Source organism: Anolis carolinensis, chromosome 1 (genome assembly GCF_035594765.1).
Source record: "Anolis carolinensis isolate JA03-04 chromosome 1, rAnoCar3.1.pri, whole genome shotgun sequence".
In the NCBI taxonomy this organism is placed as follows: domain Eukaryota; kingdom Metazoa; phylum Chordata; class Lepidosauria; order Squamata; family Dactyloidae; genus Anolis; species Anolis carolinensis.
The window spans coordinates 332,969,691-332,995,627 of record NC_085841.1 but is presented as its reverse complement, the minus strand read 5'-3'; the positions used below and the strand labels follow the sequence as shown (position 1 = coordinate 332,995,627).

Below are 25,937 nucleotides of genomic sequence, written 5' to 3'. Positions count from 1 at the left end.
CAGCTGCTGCACCTTTGGTAGGGGAGAAGGAGAACCCCCTACTGCTCATAATAGCACAGTGAAAATTTATTCATTTAGCAATTGCAGCAATAAAGAGCAAACAAATATTAGTGTTTATGCATCCTTTGTGTGGTCTCAGATTCTGCTGACAAGTCAGTTTTGGTAATGAATGTTCCCTACTGTGCTATTATATTTAGATTAACATTTATTTTGGGAAATGTGCATGCAAAAAGAGAAAAAGAACAACAACCCAGCAACCCACATCTGAAAGTCCAAAGGTGCCAATGGCACAGTTATGGTTTGTAAATTAGTAAATCCCAAGGGACAAAAAAGAGGGGAAATAATTGCATGTTAAATTTATGGACTACTGGTGTGATCTATAGAATCATGGGCTAAATCAGCTTCTTGGTTCAAGAATACAACTCCACTTCTAATTAGTGGCTCCTTCCTGCAGTCCTTACGAACACAACCTAATATTGTTTAGGGGATATGGAAACACGCAAGACTTCAATGTGGTATATGGCATCAATAGTTAGGCTGACGTAGATGACTTTGACTCTTTTGCATCTCCTAGGCAGTTTTCTCCCCAAGCATCCTCTATTCAAAGAAGAATTTCCGCAAAAGCATATATGTCAAAAAAAGGGTTCACTGCAAATAAAGTTGTGTAGCTGTGTGTGGGGTGGGAGGGCTTTGTTAGTCATAATCTGCCATGGCACAGTTATAACATGTCAAAGATGTTACAGTCTCTATGAGAATTTTATGCAACTTCTACAAAATTTCTGTGTACAAAATTAACATAGCAGGGCAGGTTTACAGCAAGCACAAAATGACAGGTTGGTTGATCAGAAATATACAAAGAGCCCATATAATGTATTTTTAATAGTTAATGCAACAAGGTGATAGTTATCACAGATCTGAATTCTGTGCATTTCCAGAAATATGCAAAAAATAACCATGTAAAATCTCTATTATCAACAAAATTCTCTTCTAAATAGAAATATACATAAAATTGATATATTGTATTTTCTTACAAGGTATGTCCCTTAGTTACAAGGTTCATGTTAAATCTAACCAGAATATGAATCAGTCTTGTTAGCCTGCCAACTACCCCTTGCTATTTGAAGAAGACAACATGCACTCCCCTTTGTTTGCAACTAATATCCTGATTAAAAAAGGGATCACTATCACTTCTATTCTGTATGGGTCACACTTCACCTGGAAGACAGGTCCAGGTGAAAGAAGGACCCTAACAAGCTAGAACATGTGGAGATGCAACCAGCTGAGATGGAGACAAGTCTGGAAACCAAGCCTTTTGAGGAACAGTTGATGAAGTTGGGAATCTTTAGTCTGGCAGGGAGAAGATTGAAAAATCCTCCATTATTAAATATTTTCCAAGGCTATCTTATAAGAAGAACCTTCTGGTTGTGGGAGCTGCTTGACCATGGAATATGCTAACCTGAAATGTTACCTCCTTCATTTGAGGTTTCTGAACAATGGTTAGATGGCCACCTCTTAGGGTGTTTACCTATGGATTCCTCAACTGGGGTTTGAATTGCATGTTCATTCCAACTTTATAATTCTATGGTTCTATGAAGCATTGGAGCTCCTGGTAGTGCAGCAGATCAAACTGCTGAGCTGCTAAATGTGCTGACCAAAAGGTCGGTGGTTCGAATCTGGGAGCAGGGTGAGCTCCTGCTGTTAGCCCCAGCTTCTGCCAACCTAGCAGTTCAAAAACATGAAAATGTGAGTAGATCAATAGGCACCACTCTGGCGGGAAGGTAACGGTGCTCCATGCAGTCACCTGGTCACATGACCTTGGAGGCACCTATGAACAACACCAGCTCTTCGGCTTAGAAATAGAGATGAGCACCAACCCCCAGAGTCAGACATGACTAGAATTAATGTCAGGGGAAAACCTTTACCTTTACCTTATGAAGCATTGCCAGGGAAGATTGGGACAGTGAGTGGGCAGTGCCTTTTCAGAATGCTATAGAACTCTACAGGACAGTATTTTTTCAATATGCTTGTTCACTGCTCTTTCAAGAAACTTTGAGTCAACAACATACAGTTTCAAACCATCATCCACAGAGTCACTCCAATGAGTTATGAAAGAGGTGAACAAAAAGCATCAAGAGAGATCAGCTTTGCAGTAGCAAAAGATTTGGATATGTAGACATGAAACATTTGCACACACATTACTTGTTTCAGAAGAGAAATGAAAAGATGCATTCAGCAAGCTTTATCTCCTACACCCATAGCACATTCTTTCCATCTCTGAATTCAGTAGCAAAAACTCAGGAAGCTGCAAAATATGTATGGCACAAAGCCTGCCCCAACTTTACCTTAGCAACACTAGGAATATAAGAAATAAACTGCTTAGAAGGATGTAGAACCTCCAGGTTTCCCTCATGTCTTCTCCAACATGACCATGCTGACGCTTTCTGAAATTTTGGTACATGTTCTGTTGGGACTAGTTTGAGTTTTAGATTAGCCAATCCACAATTAATTTCAATTACAAACCTCTTCAAGAAGAAACTTCACAACTGAGCTATTTTTACAAATTATTTACCCATCATGTGCATCACACTACCAGTGTTTGCATTTCTTACAGCTCCCTGAACAATACAGTATAAATCATGCATCTCTCTGCAATCAACTTGGGTATATTTTTTCATGCACCAAATAGTAAGCTTTCGTGTCTCTAAAGCACTGTTTAGTGGCAATGATTTCCCATCATTAACCTCTGAGAAATACTTGTAGTACAGCTGAAGGGAGGGGAAAACCCCTAAGTAACAAACAAAGTTGAAATACTTAACGCATTGCTATTTAACAAACAGTAACAACAATGCACACCTGTTGCTAGGTAATCATATGTTGCTGCTATTTCTAAATAAATTCTTTGCATCAAAACTTTTTTAACAACCATATTGCAGAAATTACAGTTTTAATACATAAAACACATATACTTCAGAAGAATGCCTACGATAATTGTTCCCCATTACACTATTTTCCTCGTTCACCCTCCCATTGCAGTGACCTTAATAAATTCTTAAACACAGGGCAGCATCAACTTCAATGTGCTATAGAACATGGTTAGGGAATCTGATGCCATAGAAATGTGGAGTTAGAGAGTTGGAAGGAATCTCAAGGAACAAAATTACAACTTCTGTATGCCCAAGTAATATAACTATGACATTCAATACAAGCTGTTTAGTTCAAATCTGCTGGAAAGGGAGGTTGAATGATCTTAGATGTATTGTTTAGCCCTTGCAAAGTAGTCCCTGAAGAATTCTGAACAATGCTAGTTTGGCTGAGTATCAAAACAAGACTGCAGTCCAGACAGCTCACGCCCTTTGACATTTGTCAGGTGAAAATTGCAACTTTGTTTTGCTCCACATGGATGTTCAAGCATATTATCTCTATTAAGATAATACTCACATGTTGTTGTATTCTTTATTTTAAGTGATGTCTGCAAATTAAACTACAAGATTTAATAAATCCAACAACTATTCATGTTTTGCACGAGTCTGCTCCTCCCATGCAATCCTAAACAGCCCCTCCCCCTTGTTTAACTGATAAGTCCTGTGTTTATTTTAAAGTTTTAAAATTGTTTGGTTCTTGCTATGTATTTTAAGGGTCCCCTCGGGGAGATGGAGGCGGGATATAAGAAATAAAATATATTGTTATAACAACTGGTTAGATAACTGTGATTATACAGCTCCATAACTACTAGTAAATTAGTAGTTATGTATTAGTAGTACATGCAATGATTGTGTGTGTGTGTGTGTGTGTGTGTATAACACATATACCTTCAAGTTGCCTGCTGATTTATGACAAGCCAATGAATTTCAAAGGGTTTTCTTAAGCAAAGAATACTCAGAGGTAATTTTTTCAGTTCCTTCCTCAGAAACATACAGCACCTGATATTTCTTGGTTGCCCAATACTAACCAGAGCTGACCCTGTTTTGTTTCCAAGATCAGACAGGATCTAGTGCCTTTGGGGTATTTGGCTGCAGTGACTGTTTCACATTATACCTTGCTCTGCAAACACATCGACTTTGGTTTGAAAGCATCTTTGGAAAAGGGTCCTCTGGTGGCCAACTTCCAGCATTACTACTGTAAACTTACGAAGCCCTGGCAATAGAGTAGCATTCCAGTCAGCTGAAGTTTACATTTACATTTCCTGAAATGCCTCCAGTGTGGGACCATCCTAAAGCATTCTGAGATAATGAAATCATTATTCCTAGACCAGGCCAGTGTAGAGGTAGGCTGGATCAGGCAGGGCCTGCCCAAGAAATGTTCAGCATGAGAGCAGTTTGAGAGAAAGCTGGCCCAGTACAAAACCTGACTGTCTGGCTGACTCTCTCTTCACCACTTATCTTTACAGAATCAGGGCTGCATACAAACAAAAATAATTACAGCAAAGTGAAAACCATTAAGAATCAGAACAATTTAAAGTAATGCAACATCCTCGTAAAAGCCCTTTCCTTAAAAACCTTCGGTTTTAAAAACATGTTGAAATAAAAAAGCCTTTGTCTGATGGCAGAAATACAAGGAGTGAGTTGTTTAAGTCTCAAAGGGAGAGAATAAGAGTCTGGGGCAGGCATAAGCAAACTTTTTTGCCTTAGGGCTGCATTGTGAGCCCAGCTAGGAGGGCCAAGAAGGAGGATGGCCAGGCCCACGTTGGGTGGGGCGGGCCCAGGAGGGGGAGAGCCTGGGAGAGGGAGGGACCAGGAGGGGGTGGGGAAGGGCCCGGGTCATCCTCAGTTGTTCTCTTGGCATAAGGACATGGATGTTCACCCCTTCCTTATTCCAGGGGAAAAAACGAGACATGCAGTGATGGCCCCAATCCTCCTCCCCAATACTCCTCCCTCGATCTTCAAGCTGTCCTCTCAGCATTATGTCAGGAGGACAAGACAGGCAGGTGACACCTGAGAGAACTCTGGAGGGCTCTCAGCTGCTTCCTCCCCATCCTTTCTGCATAAGGATGTGGTGGGCATCCTTACGCCAAGAAAACAGGGAAAATTTGGGGAGCCTGAAGTAGGTGCCCAGTGGGCCACATCTGGCCCTTGTACCTTAGTTTGCCCATGCCTGGTCTAGGGGCACTGAGGATGTCCTATCTCATACCCACACCAATCATAACTGAACCAGTTGGGACTGAAAGAAGGGCCTCTCATAAGGATCTCAGGGTACTCAAAGGCTCTTATGGGGAGATATGATCTATCAGCCTGAATTTTGAATTGTGCCTGAAGATAGGCAGACAGACAGGCAACCAATGAAGCTGTTGGGGTTAAGGAGTAGTCTGATCCCTGGACCCAGGCTCATATAACAACAGAGGAGAATGGCCATATACTTGGAAAAGAGCATCTGAGAAGCAGGAAGAACGGCTGTTGCTGATTTGTTTCTGCTGCTCTCTCAGTTGTAGCAATAACCGAGTTGCTACCTCAGTAGCATTGGCCCTCCAGATCTATGGAATCCCAGTAATTATCCAAGTTATCAGAGGGAAACTCAACACACACCAGCATATTGTAAGCACAATCACTTTTAAAATGTACAGCCCTCTTTAGCCCCCTCTGAGCCATTATTTCACTATTTAACTTTTCACCAAAATTCTGGAAAGAATGCCATGCTTTCATTCTTTATGGTCTTAATGGAGTTGAAGGTATCCTTGACAATGAGTGGGGGGGGGGGGGTGAAATATCACCTGTATGGTACAACAGAGGCTATTTCTCTTAGAATCAACCCCTTGCCATGCAGAAAAGCACAATCAAAGTACCTCTGACAGATGGCCATTCAGCCTCTGTTTAAAAGCCTCCAAGGAAGGAGCTTCCATCACACTCTGAGGCAGAGAGTTCCACTGCTGAACAGTTCTTACAGTCAGGAAGTTTTTTCTAATGTTCAGGTGGAATTTCCTTTCCTGCAATTTGAACCTATTGCTCTGAGTTCTAGTTTCCAAGGCTGCAGAAAACAAACCTGCTCCCTCTTCTTTATGACATCCTTTCAGATATTTAAAGATGATGATCATGTCTTCCCTCAACCTTCTCCTCTACAAGCTAAACACACCCAGCATGGTTTCCCTTCTCTTATTTGCTGTCCTAGGAATTCAGTGGCAAGGGTCTGTTCAACATCGGAAATATGTGGAACACATATTGGAAAATGAATATTGGAGAGAATAACAGTAGAAATACAGTTGGGTTTTTCTTATAAGAAATATGATTTCTGCATATTGGTGCTTTGGTGTCCTCTTGTGGTTAACATGAAACAATGCACTCATGATGCAAAAACTTGCTTTGTAATGCTTTAATAATTTATTATTTAATATGTTATTCAATTTTTAGTTCATACACTTTAAAGGCACATATTACGAGCCCTCTAAAATAAAGCATCTAAAACACTGACAATATTCTGTTCTTTATTGTATAACCCCAAATAATATTCACATGTTTTTGCCTATTGACACATTTACATTTACAATAAGTTCTATGTATTTTCCAATTAAGTTTATTAAATTTTGATTTTTAAAGGAGTATTTCAGGGGGAAGCATATTTTGTCCCTAATGTAAAAGTCATGTAAAATACACACCATGTAGAATGGGGTTTGCATATATAAAAAAATCATTTGTAGAAAGTGAAAATTTCTGAAACTCCCAATTCACTGAAAACTGTACAGAATCCTATGTACTTTCACTGAACGTAGAGAAAACATGAGAATACACATAAGTAAAACAGTGTAGCCTTAAAGAACAATATTTCAAATTGTGCAAGTTCAAATCTTACACATGTTTTAAACATAAACACCTTCCAAAAAGATTATTCAAACACTAAAAATGTTCAAAACTTATTTTCACGTAGGAAAAGTTGAAGAAAAGGACAGCCATTAGAGAACTAGGGCAAAAGAACAAAAAGGCAATATATTTGGGGTTATTTAGAAAGAAAAAAGCAAATATTGGAGGATTCAATAGGGATGGGTGAAAGTAGGCATAGTAAAAAAAGAATACAATGAGATTTTTTTCTTGGTTTTTTTTTTTTTTAAATCAAGAACCTGGGATCATCTAATAGCGCTAAACTGTGGGAGATAAAAATATTTCATACAGCAAAGAGTGCAGCTGTGGACACAGCTTAGAAAAAAGAATGGGTGTTGTGTTAACATAGATAACATGCTTGAATATCCTTTTTGTACCACAAGGAATATGAATGACCTACAAATTAAATGGATTTAAAATAGGAGTGGAGATATTGGTGGAAGCCGCCTTGAGTCCCCTCGGGTGAGAAAGGCGGGATAGAAATGACGTAAATAAATAAGATAAAGGAGAACTGATGACTATGGAAGACAAAGGCCCAATGTTACTTTCAGATTCAGGGACTTCAAGCTTCTGAATTCTAGTTGCTCTCAAGTCCTTCAAACAAACTTTGCACAGGTGCATGGCTGGCCATAAAGGTAAGCTCGATACGCCCAAACAATTACCGTTCCGTCAACCTGACATCAATACCAGGGAAGATTCTGGAGCAGATCATTAAGGAGAAAGTCTGCAATCACTTAGAAAGGAATGTTGTGATTAATAAAAATCAATGTGGATTTCTCAAAAACAATTCATGCCAGACTAATCTCCCCCCCCCCTTTTTTTTTTTGATAAAGTTACAAGCTTGGTAGGTGCAGGGAAAGTTGTGGATGTGCCATATCTTGATTTTAGTAAGGCCTTTGACAAGGTTCCCCATGACATTCTTGCAAACACACTAGTCAAATGTGAGCTAGACAATACTACTATTAAGTGGATCTGTAATTGGTTAAGTGACTGAACCCAAAGGGTGCTCACCGATGGCTCCTCTTCATCCTGGAAAGACGTGACTAGTGGAATGCCACAGGGTTCGGTCCTGGGACCTGAGCTGGGTCAAAACTAACAAAATGTTTTTCAGCAAGGAGAAATGTAAGATACTACACTTAGACAGAAAAAAATGAAATGCAAAGATACAGAATGGGTGATGCCTGGCTCTTGGAGTCTTCATAGATAACAAGTTGAAGATGAGCCAAAATTGTGATGCAACAGCTTAAAAAGCCAATGGGATTTTGGGCTGCATCAAAAGGAATATAGTGTCTAGATAGAGGGAAGTCATTATGCCTCTATATTCTGCTTTGTTTACCACTCACTTGGAATATTGTATACAATTCCGGGCACCACAGTTTAAAAGAGATATTGGCAAGCTGGAAGGTGTCCTGAGGAGAGCAACTAAAATGATCAGAGGTCTGGAGACTATGCACTATGAGGAGAGTCTTAAAGAACTGGGTATGTTTAGTCTGCAAAAGAGAAGGTTGAGAGGAAACATGATAGCCATGTATAAATACGTGAAAGGATGTCATAAGGAAGAGAGAGCAGGGTTGTTTTCTGCTGCCCTGGAAAAAATAATTTATTCAAAATAGGACTGGGAACAATGGGTTCAAATTGCAGGAAAAGTCATTCTACCTGAACATTAGGAAGAACTTCCTGATGGTTCGAGCTGTTCAGCAGTGGAACCCTCTGCCTCAGAGTGTGGTGGATGCTCCTTCTTTGGAAGCATTTAAAGAGAAGTTGGACAGCCATCTATCAGGGGTGCTTTGATTGTGCATTTCTTGCATTTCAGGAGGTTGAACTAGATTACCCATGTGGTCTCTTCCAACTCTATTATTATATGATTCTATGATTCTATGCCTCTGGTCTGATTCAGTAGCTTCTTGCCTTCATATTTTAATGGCAACAAAAAAGGGTAAGAAAGAACTCCAATGTTTGGAATTTGATAGAGAGGTCATATTTGCACAACAGCTGCACACTCAGCCCTCACCACCCCTGTGTACATTGAGTCTGCACAATTGGCTTCAATGCGGTAGGAGCAGAAACCCCTTCAAAAGAAGTTAATTCCTTTTTCCAAGAGCTTATCCTCATGTAAAGAAGATTCCTAGAGGTCAAGTCCCATAGCGCAGCATTCTGTTCAATGGCCAACTATTTGTCTAGGAGAAGTCTACCAGCGACAGCACTGGTACAACAGCATCCTTCTGCATATTATACATATACGACTGAGAGGGGGAAATACTGTTGTGCAAATCTATCTCAACTATAAAAGCAAATGAGAAAAAAATAATTTATTCAAAATAGTCCTCTAATCTAATTAAGCACAGATTGTACGATGTGATTGAAAGAGCCTTACTTCATCAAAGAGTTGTGCTAACATAAAGTGAGAAGCATTTCTTCCCTTTCATTTTCTCTTTGATAGTTTTATTGCTGCTTTCAAACTTGTTAACTTGAGCTGGCATCGTACCAGTATTTGATGTTCCCTTTCGCAAGTGGTTGCAGTTCTTTGGCCATGACATAACTTCCACATTCAATACATATGGATTGTGCATAACTACTATCAAGTGCCTTCAATATACTACATCTTTTACTGAGACTACAGAAATAGCAAGCACACAGGAAAATACGCCATCTGCTGTGCACTGTTGGTATTCAACAGGACAGTATTGTAATGCAACTAACACTCCAACAATGTGAGCAACAGATTTACAGCAGGATCTAAACCAGGCATGGGCAAACTTCGGCCTTCCAGGTGTTTTGGACTTCAACTCCCACAATTCCTAACAGCTGGTAGGCTGTTAAGAATTGTGGGAGTTGAAGTCCAAAACAATTGGAGCACCAAAGTTTGCTCATGCTTGGTCTAGACCTAAATATCTTGGAGGCAAGAAATCCTATATATTATTGGAAGTAAAGCAGGGTAAGGTCTCATTTGTACTTGGATGGAACACTATCAAGGAATATCAAATGCTGTATTCTATGTTTGATAAGAAAAACATGGCAGATCATCTTACTTGCCTAAGAAACTGCTGGAGTTACCATAAATAAAAAAAAGACCTTGGCTATGGTGCTATCCTGAATTTCTGTGTTGTTGTTTGTTGTTAAATTTATCATACCTACTCAGTTTGGGGGTCTGGCAGCCATTAGTTTAAATTAGCCTCCAACTATGTGTTGTTCATTTGAACAACTTCCACTGGTTGGCTGGGCTGATGTTGAGGTAATAACCCAAAACATCTGGAGAGCCCCATGCTGTAGAAGGCTACGACCAAATAGTAGCAAAAATCCAGGAATCATTCTGGTTTGATTAACTATCTAGTTTACTGAAATCAGATTAGAGTCTTACAACCTCATCAAGGTAAAAGGTAAAAGTTTCCCCTTGACATTAAGTTTAATCATGTCCAACTCTGGGGGGTGGTGCTCATCTCCATTTCTAAGCCGAAGAACCAGCATTGTCTGTAGACTCCTCCAAGGTCATGTGGCCGGCATGGCTGCATGGAGTGCCATTACTTTCTTGCTGGAGCAGTACCTATTGATCTACTCATATTTGCATGTTTTCAAACTGCTAGGTTGGCAGAAATTAGAGCTAACAGTGGGAGCTCACTTTGTTCCCTGGATTCAAACCACAACCTTTTGGCCAGCAAGTTCAGCAGTTAAGCAATTTATCCCACTGCACCACCAGGGGCTAATCAAATGGGGTGAAATTGGCAGCAGCAGTTCATTATCCCTTTTACAATGGAGCCTACCAGCTACCATCACACAATGCACTGCAACTTCCAGTGGGGCTCTGTCGTAAAGAGGAAGATGAACCGGTGGCAACCCAGGAGATTTCCCATGTTGCCTTAAATCAACCGGGGGGGGGGGGGTGGCAGTGGACATTTCTCCCATGGGATGGGGACCCAGGTGAATTGGGTGATGTGGGGCATGAGGCGATGGGTCCCGCACGCCCCCAGACAGGCACTGCCAGAATAGCCTCGAGGTCCTTAATGTAATAGGGAATTCTAACTAATTTAATAGTGGAAGCAAAAAGCTTCTGATGTCCTTCCATGTGACCATCATAAAGGCTGAGGGGCTAAGAGGGGAATATACATGCATTTATGTAGAACTAAATTGTCTAAGAACATGAACATCCTTGGTTTTAATGTCTCAGTTTTCCTTGGTAAAAAGGTTGTGAGAGAATGGAGGGAGAGTGTTCAGGCAAGTGAGCCTTTCGAAGTATAAGAGGGAATGTTTTTTAAAACACCATTCAAGACCAGCTTGCACTATGGAATGTGCAGCATATGCACAATTATAGTTTGTGAACTGAATTAAAACCAAGGATGTTCTTGATTCTAATCAAATTTGTGGCCATTCCATAAAGCCATTTGTAATACTGTAAACATTTATGAGAGTAAAAATGAAAGAGGACAAGGATATAATTCCTCTCCCATGAACTAAACACAAAATAGTTCCATATGTAAGACTGTAAGCCCTATCAAATTCCTATTTGAAAATGGGATATATTATCATGTACTGTTTGTCACTTTATCCACAACAGAGGCACACATTCTATTATCTTGTTTAATGCCACACAATCTATGGCATGTTGCCTGCTGCAATTATGCTATGAACATTTTCCTCTTCATGTTATCACATGGGCTGAAGCCATGCAATAACAAGAACCCAATTTATACATTTAACAAGTTGCTATGATCACTTTAAAATAAACAAGACGGATGCTTCAGTGATGACACTCTTTAATCTAAGATTTCTATTTTCCTAATGATGGAGATATCTGGACATCTGCTTTCAAACGCCACATGGCTCTCAGTCCAAACCTTTTGATGTATTCTTACATTATCAGAAGTGGCAAACTGTAGTGAGTTTGGGGCCTAATATTCTGCTTCTGTGATCCCCAAGGGCCATATGGATTGCCAAAAATGCAAACAGTGAATAACTAAATAAAGCTATAAGTCTATGTTTGGTTTTGAAAAACAGATGTTTTCTCAAATGTCTAGTGCAAGGTGGTCCTTCAATGAACTGTTGCTCATGAAGACTTGATAAGATTAAGTCTAGTTTGAGAAGACTGAAGGAGTCAAAAGCTGCAAAAATAGGATCAGAGGCATGCTTTGCCCACCCCTTCTATAAATGCACATCTATACACAGAAAATACTCAGTAAACTCAATAGGATTTGATAATATCACAACTGAGCCCCTAAGAATCCCCAAGGATTTCTTTATCTCTTGTAGGGAAGCAGTGAAAAGCTTTTTTTCACTTTTTTTGTAGACCAGAATTTATCAGAACTTGTATATTTGTATGGTTGAAGCTTAATGCCATAAAATCCCAGACTTACACATTCATCCACAAGATTCAGGTCTTTGCTCCTGAGCTCTCAGTTTTGTTGTTAAATTGCTGTGTATCTAGCTATATTGGTGTTGGTATACTGCTTTGTTCAGAGAGGCTTCAACTCTGTTTTTTAAACTTCTACATCACAGTCTTCTCCATACTTAAAATGCTGGTACCCATTGAATTTGGTAGTATAAATAGGGGAGAATTGAATTTTAGTTCAACTTTACAGATTTCCTCAAGTTTGGATTTTAGAATTAGAATTAGAATTAGAATGGAAATTAGAATGGAAAAACAATGAGATGTTGTTTGTAAGCATGAATGGAAGAGAAAGCAAACTATTTTCTCATCCAATGCTCATCATACATCTCTCACTTTTTATTATATCCAAAGACAGCAACACTTTAATAATGAAGAGGCAACAGTAAATATAACTGTTGCAGCAGGTTTTTGAAATCCAAGAGCTAATGATGATTAAGAAATTGATCCATTTGTTATTGCAAACCAATCTAATTTGTGTTTCTTGAACTAATATGCCAGAGGAAGACAACAAGTTGTACTCCATAGTCTAAATCCAATATCCCTACCGAGGGCAGACTCTTCAATCAACAGAATTTAAATAAAGGTTAACTTGTCCTTCTCCATTTGATTCAACAGGTCTATCCTATAAGGAACTAACAAAATGGTTTTGATAAAGATATTTTAGATTACAGTTTCTATAAACTTTAGCAGACTTGACCATTTATCAGAGAGAATGAGAGTTGTAGTTAAAGCATTTGTACTAAATGACATCATGTGATAGTTGAACATAAATGAATGGTGACACTGTGCAAAGAGGACCTAAATATTTTAAAGGCACCAGATCCACTCTAATCTTAGAAGCTAAACATGGTAAATCTTGGTTAGTATTTGAATGGAAGACCACCAATGAATAATAGGTGCAGTAGACCATATTTCAGAGGAAGGAACTTGCAAACCCCTCTCTGAATATTCCTTGCTTTAGAAAATTCTATTAAATTCTGGAGGTACGATTTATCTTTTGAATAACATTCAGATTTGAGGCAAGGGTACTTCAGACAGTATTGGATCACATACATTTTGGTAAGTAAAAGATACCTTTGCTTCCTTTACACATCTTCATGATTGTTTTAATATGGTCACCATGCAATGTGTTGATTTATCAGGTATAAATCTAAGGCCAATGCATCTAATTGTTTAGTGTTATTTCAATTAATTTCTGAGTTATGGCAACTGAAAGGCAAAATTTAAAGCCTTAAACGGTTCCTATAAAGCCCTAAATAGTTTGGGACCGGCCTACCTTCGTGACTGTATCTCCCCCTATGAACCTGCACGATCTCTTAGATCAGCTGCGGAGGCCCTTCTCTCACTCGCACCCCCATCACAATCTCGGCTTGTCGGAACGAGGGAGCAGGCCTTCTCGGTAGTGGCCACCCCGGATCTGAAACTTCCTTCCTAGGGAGATCAGACTAGCACCCACCCTAACATCTTTTAAACAGGAATTAAAAACTTGGTTCTTCCGGTGCACTTTTGAATAACCTAGTCCTCATGATCTAAACCAGGGGTCCCCAAACTTTTTAAACAGGGGGCCAGTTCATGGTCCCTCAAACCGTTGGAGGGCCAGACTATAGTTTTTTTTTTTTAAAAAAACAAAACAAACCATGAACAAATTCCCATGCCCACTGCACATATCTTATTTTGAAGTAAAAAAAAACAAAATGGGAACAAATACAGCCTTAATGTTAATAATAATCATAATCATAATAAAAAATAATAAAGAGGGTTGGAAGAGACCCCTTGGTCCATTTAGTCCAACCCCCTTCTACCTTTGTGCACCAAAAGCACTAGCAAAGCACCCCTTACAGATGGCCCCCCAGCCTCAATGTAGTTAATAATAATAATAATAATAATAATAATAATAATAATAATAATAATAATTTTTTCGTGTAAGGAGCAACCAGAGTTGCTTCTGGAGTGAGAGAATTGGCCGTCTGCAAGGATGTTGCCCAGGGGACGCCCAGATGTTTTGATGTTTTACCATCCTTGTGGGAGGCTTCTTTCATGTCCCTGCATGGAGCTGGAGCTGATAGAAGGAGCTCATCTGCGCTCTCCCCGGGTGGGATTCGAACCTGGCAGCCCTCAGGTCAGCAACCCAACCTTCAAGTCACACAGTAATAATCACACAGTCCTAAATGCTTGGGAAGTGTTCGACTTGTGATTTTGTGATACGAAATCCAGCATATATGTTTCATTTGCTGTGTTATACTATGTCCTTCTGTCAATAATAATAATAAGAATAAGGGTTGGAAGAGACCCCTTGGGCCATTTAGTCCAGCCCCCTTCTGCCTTTGTGCACCAAAAGCACTAGCAAAGCTCCCCTTAATAATTAATTAAATAATAATTAAAATACCATTATAAACAAGCAAAGCTTTGGAAGGCGCACACCAGGTTGAACGTGCCTTCCTTGGTGGAGGAGGAGGAGGGAGCCACCACCGCGGGGGCCGGATAAACAGCTTTGATGGGTTACATGTGGCCCCCGGGCCTTAGTTTGGGGACCCCTGATCTAAACCCTATCTAAATGAATGCATCATAATTTGCACTTTACTCCACTCTCTCCTAGATTTAACTAGATGCCCTACCTCACTCAAATGTTGAGAATGCTCGCACTTTCTCTTTTTCTCCCCAAAGGTCACCTTATAAATACATCATTGCATTTTAGTTTGAATTGCCCTCCTATGTTCTCCTCTCTCCAAATTGGTGGCCTTTTTATCTCATCATCTCATGTTTTAAATTGGTTCTTTTTACTGTTATTGTATTGCATTTGTATTTATACATGATTTTATTGTGTCTTACTTATTTGAATATGCTGTTTTATCTGTCTTACTCTTTTTTATTGTTTTCGAGCTTTGCCCTGTGTTAGCCGCCCCAAGTCCCTGCTGGGAGATGGAGGCGGGATAGAAAAATAAAGTTGTTGTTGTTGTTGTTGTTGTTGTTGTTGTTGTTGTTGTTGTTATTATTATTATTATTATTATTATTATTATTATTATTATTATTATTAGTTCAGGGGGTGCATTCCTTTGCTGAGAGTGTGTGTGTGTGACAAATCTAAGATCTCCCAGTGGGTTTTCATGGCTGAGCAGGGATTTGGACTGTGGTCTCCAGATTTATAGTCCAATGCTCAAATCACTATATCTTGTTGGCTTTCTGTATCTTTTACGCTGAACACTTCTAAACTGATTCTTAGGTACAAGCAGGTTAATTTTTCAACAGTACTATACAAATGGCCTGTTATAGTTCTTCACCCCTATTTGGAGAGTATCCAAATATGGAAAGGACAAATCCTTTGCCATTTTCCAGAGGGCAAGGGATCACAATCAGTACTGACAGTAGCACAGCTCATTTTCTTTTCTTATGATTTTTTCTGGCAAATGCTTAAAGGATACTGGTAGAAGCAGCCACAACTGTTTTGGGATTCTGGCCACCATGTTGCATTCTATAACACTATGTAACAAAATTTGAAAAACATTCTGTTTCTGGTTTGAAAGTGTTATTTCCTGTTTAATTGTGCAGTACTGACTTTGAAAGTAGTTGTTATAGTCCAGAAACTTTGTTTTTGTGGCTGCCACAAACTATATTGAATTGATTGAGACTCAATAAGATATCCATTTAAAAATGTAGCAAAAATGTGCTGCAGGATGTCCTGCAAAAACAAAGGTTTTTGCAGTTTAAGACACCTTTTCTATGGATTTTAAATGTTAGACCCAATTAGGAAATGACATTTATAACCCAGGAACAAAAACTGTGTTACATAGCATAATGCCTTAGAATGAACGTTGTTTAAAAATATTAGAATGGAGTAGAGACTGGACACCCCTATACACACACCTCACATATGAAAAAACCCAAATAAAGCAATTAGTAAAGTGCATTTGGAAATAAATTGGAAAAGCAGGCATTTATTTCTAAGAGGTAACAAGAAGAAACATATTACAGTAGAGTATCACATATCCAACCTTCGCTTATCCAACGTTCTGGATTATCGAACGCAGTCTGCCTCCTGCCCAGATCCACAGCCATTTCTCTAGGCAGCAAGGACTGAACCTTTTACGGATTTAACTTCCAACAGTGTTGTTACTGGAAATTCTTATTATGCAATCCTTTCTTTATTTTTATTTATGCAATCCTTTATTTTTTATTTATGCAATCCTTTCTTTATCCCATGTTTTTGTAGTCAATGTTTTCAATACATTGTGATGTTATGGTGCTAAATTCATAAATACAGTAATTACTACATGACATTACCATGTTTTGAACTGCTTTTTCTGTCTATTTGTTGTAAACATGATGTTTTGGTGCTTAATTTGTAAAATCATAATGTAATTTGATGTTTAATAGGCTTTTCCTTAATCCCTCCTTATTATTCAACATTTTTGCTTATGCAACGTTTTGCTGGCCCATTAATGTTGGATAAGCAAGACTCTACTGTACTAGCAAAAACAGCACACTATCTCTGCAAAACTAGGTGCAGGCTCGTGGAATCATGATTCAGTGTAAAACAAACAGCGAGTTCCCCATAATCTTGTTTTAAAGGTAAAGGTTTTCACCACTCGCAGACGCACCAGCAAACTTCGTGGCATAGGATGCAGTTCAGTAGTATTGCTACTGGGAGGCTAACAGAATGAAATCATTGCCCGCAACATAAGAATTCAATATTTTTGTCTCCAAATTTCTAGCACTTCAGTATTTAAAATGTTCAGTTGAAAATTTAGAAATATGATTTACTTAGGCATCCAAAGAACAGGGGCAGGAAAAGCTACCAAAAAAGCATGAATGCATTGAAAATGAAAATTATAATTCAGAATAATTTTCAATGCTTCAATCTCTGCAATTCTAGAAATGTGGAAACTGGAGGAAATTTTCATTTGTTGAGGCAGAAATCTCATTTGAGGGATTGATGCTCTCATTTTGTCTTCCCCCCATAGATACATGGTTATAATCTAAAATGCCCATCTATCAGTTCAAATTACAGTGTTGTAGTGCAGGTATTCATAGGCAAGGATACTTTGACATGATAATAAAGAATCTCCTATGGTCATGTTTCGAACGGAACAAAATTGGGGAATAGAAATTAGGCCAGTTGACCATGAAAATGTTAATACATCAGCATTTCATGAAAATAGTAATTTTTCACCATTTAGCCTTTGTCCTCAGAATATTTCCCATCAGTATATACTCCTTTGCTATACAAAAACTATTTTGAATTCTTATGACACACGCAATCCCCCTTTCCACACATGTAACAACTTCACCTTAAGATTTCGAGGAGTAGAGTGCAGCTTCATAAACATACTTTGTACAAGGTCCACAGTACTGCATGGTGTCACAAAAATGAGACAAACTGCTAGATCTGTGGTCCATAAAAGGCAAGCAAAAAACCTAGTCCAACAACTGCATTTGAACCCTAAATCTATTTAGATAAGCTAGTGGATTTCAAGAGAACACCTTGAATGTATTAGCATCGTGAAGCAGCTGAGCAGGCATCATTATCATGCTTACCAACTTTAAAAATGTTTGGGTCTTCCCTAGAGTACTATTATTATTAATAATATTAATATTAAGACCCATTGGCATACATCAGATGTAATGGGGAAGCACTCTCCTCTCAGACTCAGCTTAGGGTCCCAGGATAGCTATCGTTATTAATATTCATATTAATATTAACACCCATTGGTACAAATCAGCTGTAAAGGGAAAGCACTGCAGCTCTCTGTCAGTACCTGCTTATTAGGCATGGGTGAATTAATCAGAATCATCGTAAATTGGAATAAAATCAGATCTATTTTGGGTTCTGAATGGGGTTCCGGGGTGGTTTGGTGCTTCGGAATTAACCTTCCAATTTGAAGCATTGGAGCCCATTTATTTAATGGCCTCGGAATACCTTTGGATATATGAGAAAGCATTTTTAATTCAACCTAACTTTATTTGCAGGGAGGAGCAGTCTAGCCTGGGCTTGCCTCCTTGCCCAATCAGTACTGATTATGATAATACAGTAGAGTCTTGGCAGAAAGGGAAGAGTGTTTTCTCTCCTGCCTAGCATCGGGCTTAACAACAGCCCCATAGAAACCAAGCCCTGAGAGTTTTCTCTCCTGGCTTGCATCGGGCTTAACAACAGCCCCATAGAAACCAAGCCTGGTCCTGGAAGAGAGTTTTCCTTCCTGGCTAGCACCGGGCCGTTTTGAGACAGTATGGTGTAGTGTACTGCTTTGAGAGTTGGACTATGATTGTGACTTGATTCCCGACTCAGCCATGAAAACCCACTGGGTGATCTTGGCAAGTCACACACTCTCAGCCCCAGAAAACCCAATGAAACAGGAAATAACACTTTCAAACCAGGAACAGATTTCCTTATTCAGAGGCTGATGGCCATCTGTCAGGAGTGATTTGATGGTGTGCTATGATTTCTGTTCTTGGTTGATAAATGTCATTTCCCAATTGTTTCTGTCATAAAAACATAGCGAAACTTTATTACACTGCCAAAACTTTGTCTTTGCACAAGGAACATCGCCCTTTAAAAAATAGCACATTATGGTTTGTTGAGTCTCTCTCCATTAATTTAACAAAATTTCAGCCACAAAAACAAAGTTTTTGAAATAGAACAATGACTTTCAAAGTAAAGACAACCCAATGAAACAGGAAATAACACTTTCAATCCAGAAGCAGATTTTTGTTATTAAAAAATGTTTTTTATATAAAAAATTTGAACATTTGCCAAAAATCTGAAGATAAGTCAAACATTCTTAGATTTGGTGAGCTAACAGTGGTAAATGTGTTCTACCACTGTAGCAAGTTTCATTAGGATAGCTCAAAAAATGAGGGAGAGAGAAGCCCCTCAGGTTTCCCATGCGCATCTGCCATTAATGAGGTACATACAAAGATTCGGAAGTTTCTGAAAGTTTTGAACTTTTTGCCTTCAAAATTTGGAAATGACTTTAGAAACGAAACACCAGTGCCCCCTACTTTCAAACAGAGTTTGGAACTTTTTTTCCCTTGATCGCTGAAAGGGGCTGAAACGAAAGGAAAATGAAAGCAAGCACAATGACTGCGAGGCTTTCATTTTTGTGTCACCTCTCATTTCTTACAAAATTGTCTTCATTGATTTTGTGTAGACAAACAGTTGAAACAATAGCACAAAGGAAACAAAGGAAAAAATTTCACGCACATCTCTAGTAGATATGCTAGTATGTATAGGAAAGTCAAAGTATGTGTGTATATTTGTCTGTTTGAACCACAAAGGCTGTTGTTAAGTGAAGTGGCCTTTGTGATGTCACTGGCTTGGCTGTTGATAGGTGAAGTAGCCCTCTCTGTAATAACACTGAGAAATGAAGGTGACATGTGTATGAGGGAACAGGAGGAAAGAAGGAAAAAGCCACAAAGAGAGCCATGTTGACATGGAGACATTTTGAGGTAGCCCCTCTTAGAGTTGTAGAAGGGAGAAAGGGGAGGGAATGGGAGGGAAAAAAGAGAAGGAAGGAAGGAAGGGGAAAAGGCAGGGGGGAGGGGGAGGGGTGAAGGAGGGAGGGAGGGAAAGAGAAAGTGCCCCCCAACATCCCAGCAATTCAGGCTATATATGCTAGTAGACCCATAAAAGCAAACAAATTTATACAAGGATTGACTTACTATTTAGAAATGGATTTAATGGGTCTACTCAAGTCGAGACTAATAAGCGGATTTAGGTCACTGTCTCCCACTGTGTAGGCAACAACTTCATACAATGACCCTCGGGGTCTCTTCCCCCTCCCTGCTCAGTCCCATGCAATTCCCAACTAGTCTCATTCACATGGTCTTCAAACCTCCCCCTTCTGGGCTTTCCCTTCAAGAAAGCAGTAATTTGGGGAAACTAAAATGCCTACCTCTATTGCATGGGACTCAGAAAATGATACGATACCTTTCCTTCTGCATCTTGATTCACAGCAATCAGATCTATCAATAGATTGAGCATTCCTTATAAAGAATTCAAAAATCTAAAATACACCAAAATCCAAAATTGTCCACATGGGTGGATGAGTTATTAACTCATTTTCTTCCTGATGGTTCAGTGTACAATTGCCTCTTCCATATTTATTTATCTTTTGAAACTGTGGTGTTAACTGCTGTCTTCAGCAGAAGAGATTTTGCACATAAAGAAACCATTAATTTGCATGAGACTTTCTGAACTTTTCTGCTTTTCAGAATACACTAAAGAAAAACTGAACTTATGACCTCAATAAAGCAATGAGATTGACATTTTTATAAATGCAATAAAAAGGTTGATGCTTCAGTACCCCTTTCATTTTGAACCATGAATCCTGACACTTCTTGCATTAAGTCAAAGAATATTATCATTTTCCTCAAGAGATACATGTCAGTCTTTGGCTGTCATGATAGCAATTTCTTTTCTACTGAATTTTTCCTGCTGATAAGATTTTTGAAGTAAAGAAATGCAAGATATACACAGTGGGAGGTTATCACCTAGAGTAGAGCTAAGGAATGCTGAGTTTCACCGATATTTTTTTCCCTATCATCACGGAAAAAAATAGTTTGCATTTCTAGTAATGTAAAGAAGAGGCATAGATGAATCAGTCCATATTAGTTCCATGTCAGTTTCATGTGTCATACATTCATTCTGTCCTATATTTTCATTGGTTTGCACAAGAATTCTGTGTTTTCATACAAAAGTTTGTATAACATACATTTTGTATGCAACTTCCCATAAGAGTAGCATGTTTATAGACAAAAATTGATTCGCAAAACTTGCAAAACTGTGCATTCTGAAGGACAGATATGATCCAACTAGATAATAGTGCAGGAAATGTGAATGAAATTTGTCTGCATAGACATTTAAACCCATTTTGAGTATGAGAACATTTCATAGACTATTAAATTCAAGGGTTGGTTATCCTCAAATACCTAAATTGGGCTACTGGAAGCAAATTTTCTCCAGAAAGGTAGCTTGGGGATCACATTTTTCTTGATTTCTATTTGGATGGAACTGCTATCCAGTGGCAAGGAGTCTTGGGATTCACAACTCTTCAGAGCAAAAGAAAGCTTCATAAGAAGTCACAGGTTTTCTATACATTTTGATTGGCCCAAGAGCCACAGTGGGAAATTGTCCTCTCCCACTTGCATATTATCCTATGCAAGTGATTTATTATCACTTGCATAGGATAATAAATAGGTGAATGCAGAAGAGCTATTCCAATTTTAGTTGTTTGGAGAGAGCCCCCGGTGGAGTAGTGGGTTAAAGCCTTGTGACTTGAAGGTTAGGTTGCTGACCTGAAGGCTGCCAGGTTCGAATCCCACCCGGAGAGAGCGCGGATGAGCTCCCTCTATCAGCTCCAGCTCCATGCAGGGACATGAGAGAAGCCTCCCACAAGGATGGTAAAAACATCAAAAACATCCGGGCCTCCCCTGGGCAACGTCCTTGCAGACGGCCAATTCTCTCATACCAGAAGCGACTCAGGTTGCTCCTGACACGACAACAAAAAAAAGTTGTTTAGAGGAAATTCAATAAGGCTCCCTGACCCACTCCTGATTCATCTGTTAATAGTTCCAGGGTTCAGGTGGGATATATGGCCCTCCTTATATAGGAGGATACTAGCGAAAACATTTCTTTCTATCTTGGGACTTGGTATTCATGCTGTCTATCATTCAGCAGCTATCCAAATTAAATCTGTTCTACAGATGGCTAAAGTCAGAAATGAGACATGAATGGCTGACAGAAGATACCTTGTTGTTTTCATTTGGTCACAGCAATTCACAGAAGCACTTGAAAGGGCTTTGGGGTTTTATTATTTTTCTTCTTGAAACTGTTCTTCATCTTAAAAGAGGGCTCAGGTTACACTACTCCCTGGCATGGCTGATTTTTTTACTTGTCTAAAACTACTTTTCTAGACAAGTGTCAGGACCCAGATGTTCCCAAGGATTGCATCATCCTTCTATGGGTAAAATGTACACACAATTTCTGGCGATATTTGAATAATAAACACAATTGTGTTTTCAAAAAATGTGCACAGACTTGCACATAGAACAAAAAACATAATTGTCATATTTATTGTTAGCTATCTTGAGAAAGGCAAGACAAAACAAAGTGAAGAAGAAAAAGAGTAAGGAGAGGAAAACGATATTAAATAGAACATCTATGCTGTCACCGAGGCATACAAGATTCCAGCCATAGTGTACCTTCCTATGTAACTTAAAGAGGAAGATAGTAGTAAAGCTTGAATTATTTTCCATAAGCTTGAATGTTCCTCAACTATCTTTCTTGAAAATTAAGTACTCTGACAAACCAAAACACAGTCGGAGACACATCTTGTTTCAAAAAGGATCCTCTAACACCATCTCTCCCTCAGAAAGTTGTTCCTATTATTGTTTTTAATTTTTTTTAATTTTATTTGTTTCTCATCTTAACATGTACTACAGAGGAAAACAAGGGAGTATCTATTTTGTTTCAGGCTTTGCTTTTCCTGGTTTGGAAAGAGTGAGCAAAAGAAAGACTTGTATTGTCTAAGTCCAAGTGATACAATGAGATCTAGAGTTGCTTTCCTTCCTCTTCCATCCAGTCAGTTAATCAACACAAAAACATTTCTACTATTCTTTTAAAATATTTAGTGTGGTTTGCAATTAAGAGTGAAAGCTACGTCAAAAGACTAGAATGAGAGATGAAGACTTGAGTTTCTAGGGTAACTCTCCTTTGAGATCCAATGAAGCAGTTGCTACAGGAAGCGCTACACAGGAGGAAGCAAGGGTAATATTCCTTGCCATTCTCCCTTTGCCCTAGAGGACATCTTCTGCAGTGGGAACCACTGCTGTATGTAGCTCTTCAAAGCTGACTATTTTTTAACAGCTAGGAATAAGAAAGGAACTATTGGAGGAATGAGCAAGATGTTCTCATAGTACTTTTGCTCTAATGACACCTCAAAGTCACTCTTAATGCCAACTCTGCTTCCCCCTTCAGTACCTTTCAAGAGATACTAGTATCAGAACTATTTTTATAACCATGCCCCCTTCCTCCCAACTTCATGATGGAAAGGGCATAAGCAAGTCTTTCTATGGCAATGAGATCTGGTGCCTCCCTCTGCAGTATGACAGTATGCTGGCTGTGTGCCACATGCAACAGGGATGTGAGTTGGTGTTCCCCATGCAATGTGGGTCCCACATGATGGTGGTGGGTGGACAGGAACAGCATTTGGTTTCCCTTCTCAGGTAAAGTTTTCTCCCCCTTTTTTCCCTTTCTTCCCTTCTTCCTTTACTTTTCCTCATATACCTTCCCTCCTCTTCTTCCTTTCGTTCATTTCCCTTCCTTCCTTCCCCTTACCTTCCTTTTTCTCCTTCCATTTGTCCCTTTTTTCCTTCCCTCCTTTTTCTGTCTGCCTTCTTTCCTTTTCCCTTCCTTTCTTTCCCCTCTTTTTCTTTTTCTTTCTTTCTTTCCTTCCCCTCATACACATGTCAGCTACCAATAGCCAATTTGTTTCACTCCCTTTATTTCCTAGTCACATGACAGAGGTTTACTTCACGTAGCCACAGCCAATCTGCTTTTCCTTTTCTTTCCCTTTGGTCTGGGCCCGAAAGGGGTGAGCGTCTTTAGTTCAACCCCCTCAAACATTTTAAGTTGGATAAAGAAGGGTATGTGTGCCAAGTTTGTTTCAGACCCACCATGCCAGGTTGTGGTACAAACCAACAAACATGCATTGAAAAACAAACAATACAAAAGTAACACAATACAAGAAATCATCAAAACTCTCAAAATCCAATCTTGTAAGGAGGAAACTTTTGAAACCAGTAAGTACACCCAATCAATTCTTTTTCACAATGCACAGGTATAGCCAGGCACTGTAATCTCTTGAGTTTAAAAGTTAGGCAAATCTCTTTTTTCTTGAGACCTATATACTGAAGCTATCCATAACAAAATTAGTAAGTAGATATGGTTCAATAAAAACAATTCCCGATGTAAATATAGTAATAGCATAGAAATGCCAAAGCATAGAGGCCAGTAATTACACACTGTATGAAAAAGGCAAAAAATGAGATGGCACATTGGGTGATAGAAAAAAATGAGTAGAAGCAAGTCAAATTTCATGAGAGTCCAGGGGGAGGGAGGGAGGGGGGAGGGAGGGCAGCTGGATTGTTACCCAAGGTAGTCTGATGTCCAAGTACATAATGACAATGTGACAGTTAAGCTGAGAAAGAAAGGAAGAAATTGGTTTTTTTCCCCAACACAAAGCCTAGAAAGAACAGCAAGTGCAAGTCTTTGTGCTGAAATTGGTATTTAGGAGTGACCTCTTGTTTCTCTTCAGAACAGAATAATCCTTCAGAGCAACGAACAACAATGAAAGCAATTGCAAGCACTATTCCAAGTGCCTGCAAATGGTTTTCCTAAAGCACTGCTGAATTTCAAAGCTCTTTTCAGAAATGTTGCTCTCTCACTTTGGCAAATGTACTTGGATGTACACAAATACAGAAACAAGCTTATTTTGTCCAAAGTATGGAAATAATGTCACACGCTGCTTAGAAGTAGCTGTGATTTTAATATGGTCTTGTTGTGGCTTACAATGTCTGCATACACACACACTCCTGTGATATTCTATTAACTTAGAACATTGGGAGGGAGGGAGGGCATCCTATAATGACAGATGATTGCCAGATCTCAGGGACTTGACCTGAGCAGCCAGATTTTATGGGGGTTTTTTTTCAGGCAAAAGGTTCAAACTTTTCAGTTTTTCATGGGGTCAGCTCCAGATAAGAGCCAAGATTTATATTTTATAAACCCTACCGGGGGTTGGGGCAGATTCCTGTTTCTCCCTCTATCTCTGTTATTCTTTGCTATTAAAAAGGGATTTATCTTTCTTTCTGAAATTTTCTACCTGCCTGTGCAGCTTGCTGAAATTTACTAATTTTAATTGTTTTAAATTTTCAATAAATGTTCGTGAGTTATTTTTCCTGAGCAGATAGAAAAGAATAATCACTGCACTTCATCTTGATCCAAGAGCAGACCCTTTAAATTAATGTCAACCCTACCACTTGGATTTTGGCCCAGAATTTCAGGATATGGGATAATTTTGAACCGGCAGCCCTTTTAAATGTTTCAAGTGTAGATAAACACACACCTAACCCCCCTTTTCATCCCTTTTTGTGCTGAATGATTGGGCAGAGAGGGTCTCCTTCTGAGAACTGCTAGCTCAAGAAGTATCTTCTGGTGGGACTCTCTAGGATAATTGGTTTCCTTTGACAGTTTCCCCAACAATTTCAGTAAATTTCAGTAAATGTGGAATGCCCTTCCTTGCAATGGACTGAATATCTGTTTGAGAACATTTCAATTTGCCAGCAATAGCAATAACTGAAAATGCATCTTCCAATATACTCCCATTTTCTCACTCCAGTAACCAACAACATGTTCATTTCCTCAGCAGTTTCCTCCTTGAACCATCTAACCAACTCTGTCCCACCTCCTGGTTGTCCTCATCCCACTAACCACTACATAATGAAGAAAGCTGGCCTCCTTCCCCTGTTCCCTAGCCTTAAAAATGAACACTGGCTGTAAGCCTTTCTATAGGAACTGGCACTTAAGATTTGTGTTCTATACAACTTTTTTTTGCAGAACTGGGAAAAGTCATTTTTCAGATGATAGCTCCTATGGCTACACTGATGACAAATGATAACGGAGGAGGATTAAGGGGAAGTTTTAGCCATAGCTGCCACAGCAGTGTAGCTTTATGCAGCAAATGTATATAAATTATCCAACA

The 25,937-nt window shown here is 39.1% G+C and overlaps 1 protein-coding gene across 35 annotated transcripts in view; it reads right to left on the bottom strand.

Moving 5' to 3' along the window:
* nrxn3 (neurexin 3) overlaps nucleotides 1–25,937 on the bottom strand; it is a 1,581,531-nt gene that overhangs the window by 986,591 nt on the left and 569,003 nt on the right. The window lies entirely within an intron of this gene.